The sequence below is a fragment of the Ciconia boyciana genome, chromosome 2, assembly GCF_034638445.1.
Source record: "Ciconia boyciana chromosome 2, ASM3463844v1, whole genome shotgun sequence".
Classification (NCBI taxonomy): domain Eukaryota; kingdom Metazoa; phylum Chordata; class Aves; order Ciconiiformes; family Ciconiidae; genus Ciconia; species Ciconia boyciana.
The window spans coordinates 127,183,530-127,196,904 of NC_132935.1; the positions used below are offsets into that span (position 1 = coordinate 127,183,530).

General features: G+C 37.6%; 1 protein-coding gene across 2 annotated transcripts in view; it reads left to right on the top strand.

The window, feature by feature from the left end:
- ZNF385D (zinc finger protein 385D) overlaps positions 1–13,375 on the top strand; it is a 442,063-nt gene that overhangs the window by 276,181 nt on the left and 152,507 nt on the right. The gene's annotated exons all lie outside the window — the stretch shown is intronic.

The following is a 13,375-nucleotide window of genomic DNA, read 5'->3' on the forward strand; positions in this document are numbered from 1 at the left end:
ATATTGAATCAGTTCACTTCAAGCTTTAAGAGAAGAACTTTTGTAATATTCTGAGCCCTGTCACAGAAGTACGATGCTTTATGACATACTAAGCATTATTTTCTTATTTTCATAAAATTAAAAATGTCGGGGGGGCGTGGGTGTTGTCTTTAACAGTGAAACCCATCAATTATGAAAGTAGATTGATTTTTAAGTAAACTGTCCTAACAGAAAAAATATAAATTGGCTGAGTTGTCAGAACTGTTCAGAGTCCCTTTCAAAGATAAATTTGCAATGTTGCAGCTTTACTACATTTTCCAAAGACTGAGGAAGAATAGACAAGCATTATGGTTTTAGGTTTGAGTAATTTGGATTAGGTCTCTCCACCATTAAAATGTGGTTTTAGGTTAATATTTGCTCATTTCTTTTGGGTTATTTTTCTACCTTTAATATCATTGCAGGGTTTTCTTTGTAGGTTTTCTTTTTATACAGTCAGTTTTGCAACAATTGCCTGTGTGACTAGGATTAGAAGTTACGGTTTCCTGAAGTTATACGGGTTAGGGTATCAGGGATATGTTAACTGTATGGTACTTAATTTTATCATTTTTTTTCTGTCTACAATTTTCAGAAACATGTAATGGTGATCAAGCTTATTTTGGTGTTACTTCTTTGAAAAAATACAAACTGCTGTTTCACATGCTTATTTGTTTCCTGGTGCAACACAAGTTTTTAACTGGAACAAACTGGATTGTGCTTTCTCTCTGCTTTGAGGAAATTTCACTTCTGAGAGCAGAGCTGAAAGTTTCTGTTAGGCAGGTTCTCGGTCTGCTTTGTTCAGTCTGAAACTTCCTTTAATATTAAGTTTTAAATGGTTGATCTTGTTCTGTCTTTTGCATAACAAAGCATGAGCTAATGGGAATAATGTTTACCTGTGGTTGTTCTGAGTGTTTTCCTGCTCTGTCTGTGAGAAACCAGAACGTCTGTAATCTCACCTGTCCCTGTTGCAACACTTACTGCACAAGGCAGCATTGCACAGAGCCAGATGAAAGCTTGACTGCGTACATCGCGCACCTACTTTGACTTAAAATCGCTATAGCCATCACGTAGACAATACCGGAATTTTAAATTTTCTGAGGAAAAAAAATAATTTCCTTTTAATATTAGTAAAGAATTCTGTGGTATTTTTTTTCTCCATGCCATGCTACTATTGGGCCACCTAAAGAATAGGAAGGGAAGAAAAAGAAAGCATTTCTCTATGTTTGTTTGCATCTTGCTTGTTTTTCTGGGCCTTCTTGTCTAATTGCTGCTGATGTAAGGTGGCATAGTGGGAATACACGTGTACAGCGTTAACGTTGAAATAAATACTGAAATAATTACCGTGGAAAGTAAGACCTAACCCTCTGAAAGTATTATTCTTATAGAGCAAGTATTAATGGGTGAAGTGAGTTTTGTAACCATCAGAGAGAAAAGTTGCTAAATTCAGGAATCGCTCATAGCGTTTCTTGCTCTCTTTAAAGCTGTAGCCTCCGAGAAGGTTTTGGGCTGAGATATTTTACTATGTATATTCTACTATTTGAGCTGAGCCTTCCAATAATTAAACTTATTGTGACCCTTCTAAGTGCATGAGCCTTTCTTTTACATTGCACCAGAATTTTGATGGAGTGGTTTCAATAACTGCTAATTTTCACTCACCGTGCTGTGCTTTAGAGTTTGTTGTTTGATCACCATGGATACATTTGTTACTTATTGTATTGGTTTTGCATTCATCATTTTGAGTTGAACAGAAATGTGGACTTGTAATAATAATAAAAATCCTACAAAATGATTTAGTGTGTTTATAGAGTAAGCCAAAAGCCAATGAAAACAATGAATTTCTGTTAAGTGTTTTAATAGGTAGATGTTTTGCACTTAAAAACGTACATACTTACCCCAAAGCAACTTTTGCTTGCGTTTATCATCGAGTTAATAATTTAGCATAAGATAAAAGTCAGTTGCGACCGTTCTCAGCAGCTCCGAGAGGAGAAACGGTGGGTGGCTGTCAGTGCCACAGTGCTGATGTTGAACGCTGATAACAGGGGACCTTCTCTGGTCTTGCTCAACGTGAGGGCTCTGCTGTGGCCAATGGTCATAGCTGGATGCTGCCACCTCTACCTTAAAAGGTCCCGCCGGCCACTGCTGCCTTGGCTCAGCCACCTCGCCAGCATCGCGCCTTCCTTGGCCCAGCAGCGCAGGCAGCTCGCGGGAGCTGGCTTGTCCTGCGAGCGTGATGGCCCCTGTGGCCGCCCCTCGGGCTGAGTGGCCAGTCTCTTTGGGTCAGGTGGAAAGCACTCTTTGCTGTTCAGGAGGTGAAGAGGGAGAGCTTTTGGTGTGTGCCGTGCACCGGCGCTGTACACGACAGTCGTTGAACCGGAGGAAATGCTGCAGTGATATTGCAGCTGGGGGACAGTGAGCACTGGTCCTCAGGGTTCGATAAGCCCCAGCTGAAATTGAGAGGGAAGCCAATCCTCCACCCCCACTGCCAAAAAATCACTCCCTTGCGCACTCCTATACTTTGGCCTTACTGAAGAAGCACAACCGAAAAAAGAACTAAAATTAAAATTTACAAAGGAAAGGGGGGAAAAAAAAAGAAAAAAGAGACAACCTTGCACCTTTCCATTTTAATCTTCTTTTTTTTTTCCCCTTCCTGCCCTCTGTGGACCTATTACTGTTTTAAGTAACTTCTGTTCTCAATGTTTCCGTTCACATTATCCAGGAAACCTAATATATTGGGGCGGAAATGAATATCCTATGGGAGAAAATAATAGAACTATTAAGGGGAAAAAACAAACAATTTTTGCCTGAAAATGCCATCACATTTCTGTTTGAATGTTGGCTGGTTTTGTTTTTGGTGGGGTTTTTTCAGTCAGTGTTGTAGAGCGTAGTAATTCATCTGCATACATACTACTATTCTGAGTATCACTTTTTATTTCTGGAACACTTTCTTGTAGAAGAGATTCATGCTGGATGAGTCATGGAAGAAAAAATACCCCCCCACACCCCAAATCTCACCACCTTTTTAAAGAAAACACACATTGTACAAACCAAGCAACCGACCAAAAAAAACTGTTTCAGCAGTTTCAGTGAAAATATTTAGTTGTCACCAGTTTGTTTTTAGGAGGTTATATTTCCCTCTAGGTTAGACACTGCGGAGGCCTTTCATAGCATTTCTGTTTGTCTTCATTTAAGGCAGGATGAATCGGTGATGATAAGGCTGTGCTTTTAAAATGTTTTGAGAAACACAGATACTGGATTAACTGTGTTTTATCACTAGCCATCTGCAATAAGAAAGTGTAGTTAATATATAATGGATGCTGGACGTGACAGAAAGATTCAGCTGAGCAAGCCAATGTATAGGATCTTGAAATCTGCGGGAGCCTGATGTTTATACTTGGAACATTACAGCCTCCTGGGCAGTGAAGTTCATATCTTGAAGCACTGAATAATCATTAATGCATGTATACATAATAGTAATTAAAAAAAATCCTGTTTGAACTTACAGAAACTGCTCTGTGCTAGATTGTACCCTTTTAGATTCTGTTACAGAAACTGTTCATTTAAAATACCTCTAAATATATCCAGTATGTTGCCATAAATAAAGGTTGATTTCACCATTTCACACACACAAAAAAAGTCATTCCCAGTGTTACCCTTCTTGTGGGTGGCAGAATTGCTCCAAAACCAAAATCAGAATTAATGGTTTCTTGCTTCATTAGAGAACATTAGATCACAGTTGCTTCAGCTGAAGGTCCTTTAACAGAAAGGGGGTGTGTGTGTGTGCACATGTGAATGTGTGTCTGTACATGTTTTAACTAGGATGACTGTGGAATCTAATCCTGCATCCCTTCTTAATAAATGTCTTGCTGCTGTTAAGAAATGAAATGTTAAGTAGAAACCGGATTTTTAAAGTTTTCATTATGATGTCACACCTCTGTCCTTTTTCATCTTTTTTCCTAAGAGACAATTAATATAAATTATTTTTATAAAATATTTTAAAATAATGAGAGCCTTTGCCTGCAGAATTATCAGTCATATGGCTTCTACCTCTCTGTGCCTGTATGCAAATATCCTTCCATATTATTCTGATTTTGTTTTATAACCTGGTGGCAATTCTAGAAATTCTTGCAATTACAAAAATGTTAATCAGCTTACAGGAATCCTTTCAAAGCTTTTGCCTCTCATTGCACTAAAGAAGATGGTGGTACTTGAAAAAGAAGAAATATATTTGGACTTGATAAAGGAAATATTTCAATTTGGTATTAGATCATGAAAAGTTCTTGAAATACAGTAGAGGTCATAAGGGCTTCAGTTTTAAAAAGGGGTTATTACATGTAATATACTGAAAAGATTAGTTTTGCAGCTGAAATTGCATAGATGATTGGTCACATTCAGAGAAAATGCAGCAAAAGAGGTTGGCTAGAAATACCAAAGCCTGAAGTGTCTGAGATTGTACTTGAATCAAATTGCTGGGGTTGAAAGTGGGAAGAAGCTTTGCTCTGTTGTAGCGCTAAGACATTATATGGCAAAGCCATGTTTTGTAGGTCAGCCTGTATTCTCAGTGATTTTAGCAATACATTTCTGCAAAGCCTACTAAGGTGTGAAAAATCTAATACATGAAGCTGCATTATTGGCATTATCATACATTTAGACCTCCTTGCCCATTTTGTTGACCACTCCTTTTGGTTCATCAGTCTGATGCTGGTGAACATGTTCACCTCAAGCTTTTTTTTTTTTTTTTTGCTTTGTACATATGCACCATAAAGAGTTACTCCAATCATAAGCATGGTATGACAGCTTAGAGAAGTTGGCAAGGGTCTGGATCAAATATGAAATAAGAAAATGCAACTGTAATTTGAAATTGGAATTGTAAGGGAGGTTTTTATGAAAGTTCAATTACTATATACCCATGCCTCTTGTTAACATCTATGATAATACGGTTCTGTCTCTTTTGATGCTTAAAATTATATCCATTTAAAACTTCTTTAGGTTTGAAAAAAAGGTAAAACATCTCGAGTCCTTATCTAGAGCATTTAAACAAAAGCACTTGTTCTCTCTCTGTTTTTTTTTCTTTTTTATTTTTTTCCCTATTTCTGCTTTGGCAAAGGTCACAACTATTTTAAAAAGTTGGGGTTACATCAACCTGTTTCTTTTTTTTAATACCTCAGCTAGCTGGCTGAACCAGTTGCTTGGAAATCATGGGAAATTCTTTCATCACTATGGGATCAGGTCCTGGCTCTATTACCCAGCCAACTAATTTACTCTGTTTTATAGTCCCTGCAGATTTCAGAATTTAAAACCATAATGTACCACTTGCTTTTCAAGTAAAGCTTGAAAAGCTCCTGGGGTTTGGTAATGTATAGTATCTTCATCTCTGAAGCAGTTACAGGAGATACAAAAATGAGATTGACTGGGAGTGTCTGCTAACTCTGGGTATGGCCGTTTGAAATTTTAGCATATACTTAGGATCATAAGGGCTTTGGCTCATATTGGTAATTTTCATACTGTGTATTGTTTATGCGTTCTCTTTATTACAATGCAAACCGGCAGTCTCTTCCTCAGTTCTTCCCTTCAGAAAACAAGATAGAGCCTAAAAAGTAGGTTTATGTTAGAAAACCGTCTCTGAATATTAAAACTGCTTTCTTAAGAACAAAGGAAAAAAGCTAGGCTTAATTTACTCTTTGATTATTACTTCACAGTGGTTCTCCTATGTATTTACTTTTATGCTGTAATTGAAAAAGCAGATGGACAGTACAGTTCATTCAAATGAAAGCCATGAAAATTTTCTCAGCTTCTTTTGTTCTTGTTGACCTTGTTTACTCAGTTTGTTTACTATGGAGTGTAGTAAGTTATGAAGACGGAGGGAGATAATGGCTGTGTTTTCCAATACTGTTACCCATCGTTGCACTAGGGATCAATACTGAATGCAAAAAAAAAAAAAAAAAAAGTCAGAAAACACAGAACCTTGGCAAGATCTGCAATTGTGAATGCACAAGGAGGAGGTGGGGAGGAAGCCAGATTTGGCACCGCAAGCAATATCAGCGTTCTTCTTGCTAACCCAAGTCATTTTTCAGTAGCGACCTGAGGGTCTACTGTCTCTGTAGTGCAATGTTTAGCAAATTAGTTTTTGTTTTCTGGTATTTACCTGTGAAAGCCAATCCACTCACCTCCTGTCAAAACCAGCCACATATCAGGAGCATTTTGTTTGCCAGATATGTGACTATTACATAGCAAGTATACCGCCTCTTTGTTTTTCTATTATTACTAGTAAGTTGTGCTGCTGTGAGCAGCAAATTTTTCAACAGTGGAATTTGTGTGAGCACATCTGCTTCTAGGTAGCACAGGAAAAAATAATATCTTTGCTTCAACCCTTCATGCAGCATCTGTTATTTTCGGTAGCCATCTTTATTTCTTTAAGAAGGAAAAACAAACAGGCATACATGAAACTTTACCTAACCTCCTATTTAACTTTGCAATTCCTGTGTTTATAAAGGGTAAATTCTAACAAGTCAAACGGGCTATGAAATGGTGCATATGCATATGTGAAGGTATATTTAAATCCTTTCCCTTTTTGTCTCCCTCTCTGACTGAGGGCATGGCAGCCACATGAATATGGGTGCTGTAGAGCCCTTGTAGTGCATTTAGTATCCTTACATGCTTTTAGCACTCAAGACATGATGTAATCATGTACAAACATTTGTCTCGCCAATCCTGACCACATTCTGTCTACCTTGTAAAACTGGTCATTTAGTCCTCCTCTCCACATGCAGTGCTAGGGCAGTTGCACTAACCTCCTAATAACACATTTAGTTTCTGTTGGCTCAAATCTTAGTAGCACTGAGTACTTGGAAATTGCCTTGGTCCACACGGTATGATTTTTCTCTCCTCTTTCATTCTTTACTAAGAAAGGTTCTGAATTAACTCTTTTTCTTTTCAATTGGGTCGAAGTAAAATTTTTCAATACATTTATAGGTTACCAGTGGTTTTCCCTTTTTTTTTTAATCCTTTGCGGTATGTTTATAGAATATAAAAGTTATCATCTTACATAGGTACAGCTGACAAACCTACTCAATGCTAATTAGCAGCCCACCATTTGCGTTCCTATGGGTTCAGTAGCAGCTGGACATCTGACATCTCTTTGGATATGTCGTATAGAAAGTACAAAGCCTTGCAGAAATGCCTATCTATGGTCAGATCCATGGATATGAGGTGAGTATCCTTCATATTAGCATTGAGCTCTACACACTCTAACAGTGCATGCAATAGATTACCTTCCCAATACACACAGGTTTTCAAGGTAAAAAGAATCCGTGGCCTTAAAGAGGGACATTACTACACATAAATAGCTCACACAGATATGCTCCTTCGCATGAACGGAGCGGAGTTTATTATATTACTGAATATAATAAACACTAAAACAACAAACACTCAAAGGCAGAAAAAAACATTTAAAAAAGGCAAAGCAACATCAGAAATCTCTCTAACAGTATAGATACAATCAAAATGTGATTGTGGAAAGCCTTAGAGTGTGTGAAATGTATAAACTCTGCTGGCAGAGAAAGGCAGGCAGGCAGCAGGTAAAGTGCTGTGGCATGCTGGTGCTGCAGCAAAATGGTACTGGCAGCACCACCCTGCACAAGCGCCCCATGATGACCGAACAAAACTGCTCCGTTTTGCCCTTAGTGACTAACTTGAAGCAAAATTGTCATCACATGCTATCATCAACATGCAGGGAAGAAAATTTATTTAAATAGCCTGAAATTAACCTTGTGAAGGCAATGAACGATGATGCTACGCATCACTATGGACACCCAGAAAACTTTACAGATTTTAGGAAGATAATACAGATGTGTAGAACATGAATTGATTTCTATTGCTTGTTCTTCTATGTCTGGATTTTTTTTCTAAGATAACTATATCCAAAAATATCAATGTAGTGAGGAAAAGCAGCACAGAACTATCTCAGGTAGGCAGTATTTGATGATACTCAGCACTGAAAGAACATTAACAATTAATACTCCTAAAATACTCCTCAGTTTATTCTAACAATGTTCATGTGATTTGTATAAGCTTTTTGTGCATTTCTAGTAGGAAGATTTCATCACAGAATATTCACAAAAATAACAATTGCATGATACTTCATTGTAATTTATTAGAGGAGTTTTTATGTTAAAAGCTATGTCAGCACATTTTCAGCAATACAAAGCTCACTTTAGATTCATCTGGAAACAGAAATAGTGCCATCTGACCTCAATATATAGTCAAATGAATTATGAATGTTTTATATCAAATATCTATTTGAGAGACCCCAGCTGAGCTAATATCTTCCAAATCACAAAGATAAGAAGAAATAATGTTCATTCTAAATTATTAGTCCTTTTTAGGAAGCTCACAGTAATAGATGGCTAATGTTAGAGACTGTTTAAAAAAATAGATAAGTTAATCTTTTAAGAAATCTTTCCAAGGTGCCTGTGATAGGCAGATCTCCAGTTTTGCAGGTTCTTCTATCTATGTAGCCAACTTCAGTTCTAGTATATAATGTAGGGAGCTGATTTTGATAGCATATTGATTGAGGTAATATTGACGGTTTGTCTGAAAGAAGTTGGGCAGTTTTTGAAATCTGTTGATGTAATGTATGTATGGCAACTGCTAGCAGGTACAAAAAAAAGCTCTTGCAAGTTCAAGAATCTTTCAGCAAAAATTGAGCTTTCCTCACTGATACTGTTTTTACTGAATCAGATCTGTTCTTCATAGTGAAGGAGGAAGTTTTTGGAAAGTAATTATTATTTGTAATGAACTGTGGAAAGTGTTGGACTGTGTTAATAGATTTGCTTGAACTCAATTTCATTTACTGGACCTAACATGCTGAGAAACAGTAAAGTAAGAGTTTCAGCTGTGCTGGAAATATTAAATCAGACCTAGTCTAATTAAGGTAACTGTCAAATAATTTGTAACAGTTGTGTTTAGTATCTCCAGTAATTTCAAATGTGAATTAAATGCTCTTTAAAATCCTAAATTGATCATCAGCAGTGTAGTCAAACTTTGACAGCCACTTGGGCAGCCAGTCTGAGGGTGGAGGATGCTGGCATGCCCAGCAGCATGGTCGCCATGTGTTTCTTCCTCACCTGCCACCAGCCTGGAATTATAGGAGGGAGGATTTATCCATTTGGGTTGCAGTTCCTGCTCAAAGAGCTGTTCCTTGTCCCTTCACCAGAAGAGGCACTGAATGTGATGGAAGCATGAGCTTGGGCAGCTGGATAACTTGAATTGCATTGCCCTTGCATGAGGAGCCCCACTTAGAGGAAGATGCACCTGCAGGAGAGAATGTGCTGCTGCAGGTCTCTCCCCATGCTAGAAGAGCTCTGCACACCTGCAGGGCAGGAAGACTCTATCAGTTCCCTTGTCCACCTGAGCTTTGATGGTTTCCATAGAAAGGCTCAGTGATTAACACGCAATGAAAGCTATGCTGATTTTTTGTATTTCAGGAAGTGGTTTTAAACCATCAACCTCTTTTCCAGAAGCTAGCAAGCAGCTTTCAGCTGCAAACAAAATATAGCCTTTATTGCTTTTATTAATTTCTGTTACCAAGTCATCAATGCCAATAATGATAATATGAAATTCTTAAGTCAACTGAACTATTTAGTTTTATACATCCCTAAATCCATATCAATTCCCATTCTTATTTAAAAAAACAAACAAACCAACCAAAAAAAAACCCACCAAAAAACCAAAGCTACCATGACTGTCCTTTTTAAGTTTACATTTGCAAGGAGTTCATCTATGTGGATAGGCTTGCAAGCTTTCCTGATTACGTACAGGTTATGTAGAATATCTCTTAATTCACAGCAGTCCTATTTAAATTCTATTCAGTTTCAAGGGAGCAACCTCTCAAGTGATTTGTTGAACTGGGATGCCTTTTTTTGTCTCATAAGACATGTTATTGGCAATATCATTAAAGATATCAGGACAATTCAATGAATAGTTCAGCAGTTTATGGTGATTCTTCTCCAGTTAACAGACTCTACACTAGTTAAGCAGAACAGCAGCAGTAAGAAAAAGCTGAGGTTCATTCTTCCCCCCCAAGCAGAGGAGGCTTAACGTTTTTCTTAGAGCATCATCTCATACAGCTCTGTTGAAGTTTATGACCACAAATCATACCAAGCTATCATTTCTGTGGGTTTGTAGCTCAGCCAGAAAAAGCTGCATGTGGGAGAAGCTCATTTCTAGGCTCCAAGATTTTAACATTTCCAATTGTGTGCCTGGAGCTGCTGAACGGACATGTATTAAAATTGTATATGGGTAAGAATTTCTAGTGACAAGGAAACTTTAATCTGTAATTAGAATGTCGGTTTGACTTTCAAATGTGTCATTTTGGAAAGGCCAAATAACATTATACTGTTATAATAAATAGTGAATTTGAAATTTATAGTGAATTTTAGGGGGAAAGAGATAAAATCTTGTGCTAAATCATGCTTAATAAGAGGTCATTGCCCATGCAGTTAAAGTAAGAGCAATAACTTAAGAAAATATTCTCAAAAACAGATTTCCATGGAAAAAAACTTAAAAGGTTTCTAGTCCCCTCAGGTGTGTATGTGCATCCACTGCCTTACAAGTTTTTTCAGTGTGCAGTAGCCCTCTAAGAAATAGCTCATGCCACCTTTTCCTAGCTTTCAATGAGGAGAAAGAATCCTGAAATCACGTTGGCAAACTTAACACCAAGGGGCTTTCTAGTAGTAGTCTTTTGGGCTTAAAAAAAAAAAAAAAAAAATGGGCTAAAACCAACTTGCTTACATCTGCAGAGGAAGTTGTAGGGAAACACTGAAGTGTCTTACTGATGCAAGAAAGAGATGTTCTGGTGGGACCCAAGTTCTCAGCTTATACTTGCAAGAGCAAGTGGCCTATTCACTTCAAGCCATCAGGCACTGAATTATACTGACTTTCTCAGTCTCTTCTTGCTGTTCTTGGGTCTCCACCAGTCTTGGTAGTCTGAGTCTACCCATTTAGTAGCATGACCAGACTTGGCCTTGGTAATGCTCTGCAAAAATCAGTGTCAAACAGTACACAGTGGGGCAACCTAAATGTGAACTCTGCGTTGCTTTCTTTTGTGTCCCTGCTGCAATGTTATTCTACATGCAACTTTAAGCACTTAATAACAGTTCTGTTAATACAGTTGACGCTTGACCTCGGACACAGAGATCCATTTTACTTTTACCACTTTTGGAACTGCAAATACGCATGTAGCTGAATACCTGAGTCATTTGATGCTTTCTGTGAACTTAAATGGTAGGTTAAGTGAGAAATAAAATGTGGATTTTTTTTCACATGTGGTAGCAACAGTATCTACATAGCAACACCAAACAGCTGTGTGTGCTCTAGGTCTTCTTAACCCATTTTAAGTATAATTTAGCTGTCTGAAGAGTGTAATAAAGAAATACTAACACTCCCCATTTAAATTCTATCTTTATCCAGACAAGATTACCACATATTCTCCCCAAGTCCAAGTGAAACAGAATAGCCAGAAATACAGGTTTGCAGAGTCTTTTCTCAGATGCTAAATCAAATCTGTCTGTAATGCATAAACGAAGGCAACAGATCTGTGAAGCAACAGATACCCAGTGATTGAGTTAGAAGAGCAGAAGGTGTAAGGTCCCAGCCTAATGCAGATACTTAGACACAAGAACTGTGCCAGCATTGGTGGTTTGGGGCTGAAGAAGGGTGTGCAAATCTTAACCTAAATTTTGTCATGGCTTGGCCCACATCTGCTGAAATTTTCTCAGCGTTTCAGGTTAACACACCCAAAACACTCTGCTGTGAATCAGGTGATTTATGGTTAGTTGCAACTCCAGATCTGTAAAACTGGCTTAAGCATAGGCTTTGGAATGCAACCCTTACACAGGCAAGCTGTGTTTGGTTTCAGGTTTCTTAGAGGCTTGCATGCAAAATTGCCTCATTGCTTGAATTGATACCTCTAATTAAACAGATTCAGTGCGCTGCAATAGTTGTCCTTTAGTATTACAGCCCAAAGTAATACCCAATGTAACTCTCTTTAAGTCACTGGAATTATACTAAGGGAGAGATAGGCCTCTTTTTCTCAACACACCGTCTTTTTCAGTACAATTATGGGGGGTTTTTACCATTTCTAGATCCAAGAAGTATGTTCTTGTCTCTGGAATAATCCTATTCTTTTTTTAAGATGTGATGTCAGAAAGAAAAGATGGAAGTCTCCGTGTGTCTTTGGCAATATGCTTAGAGTACCTTCATGTTATGCTTACTTTTTCATGATGCATTTCTCTTATGTGGTGCATCTTGGTGTTTTGTGGGTTTGTTTTGTTTTTAAAGAAAGTAGTGCCAAATTCTGGAATATGCGAACAAATTGTCTCCTATATATGGTGATGCAAGTCAAGTATTTGGGGTTTTGATTCATCCTTCAAATTGAGCACCCTTGATAACATTTTAATTCCTTCTTAGTAGAATAGCAATTCTCCTTGTTTAAAACTTATTGTTATGGAACATTTTGAATGTTTAGTCGGATGGAGTCATGCAAATAAGAGATAGACCCTACTTATGCATGCATGAATTAAGAAAGAATTAACTTTTCTGATGTCATTCCACTGATGGGAGGGATTGGAATAGTTAAATATATGCAGAAGTATTTGCAGGATTGAGGTTTGTCTGTGGCTTAGCAAATCCTTGCATTTCTATAGCAATCTGACAATTGGTTGGCTCACTTCACTGGTTTAATATAATTTCATTTTCTTGGAAATGTATTGTAAGATTACCTCTCATGGAAAGCGAAGATAATTAGAGTATGTGAGGCTCCCTCCACTCCTTAGCAGTAGAGTGGGAGGACGGGGGGAGGGATCCAACTTGTCAACACACTGTTCCATTGAAGGCTCTTTGCACTTGCCCTACCCTCTTACATTCCCAGATATTGTAAGGTTCTTCTGATCAGAGTAATATACCAAATTTATTAAAATTCAAAGGTGGTAGGGTTTGGAGGGGGGTGACTTGCTCATCTCCAGTAATAAAAACATACTGAGAAATCACTTGAAGTATTTCATACACAATTCAATTAAAATAAATGTCTGTTGCCTAAATTGAGTGGGTTACTTTTCTATTTTAATGTGAAAAAGTAATAAAAATATTAGGAACATGTAAAATAATGTGATGCAAAGAAGTCAAATAATGATTTTAACTTCACTCCAAATAGTCAAAGCAAAGCAATGAAATGACTTAAAAGGATCAGAGCAAATACTTCCTTATATAACATACTCAATAACATCTGGAATTATAATAGCTAGACTTAACGTTATGAAGCTGCATGATTCTGATCCTTCTGATCTACATGGATTATCAGGAAAGT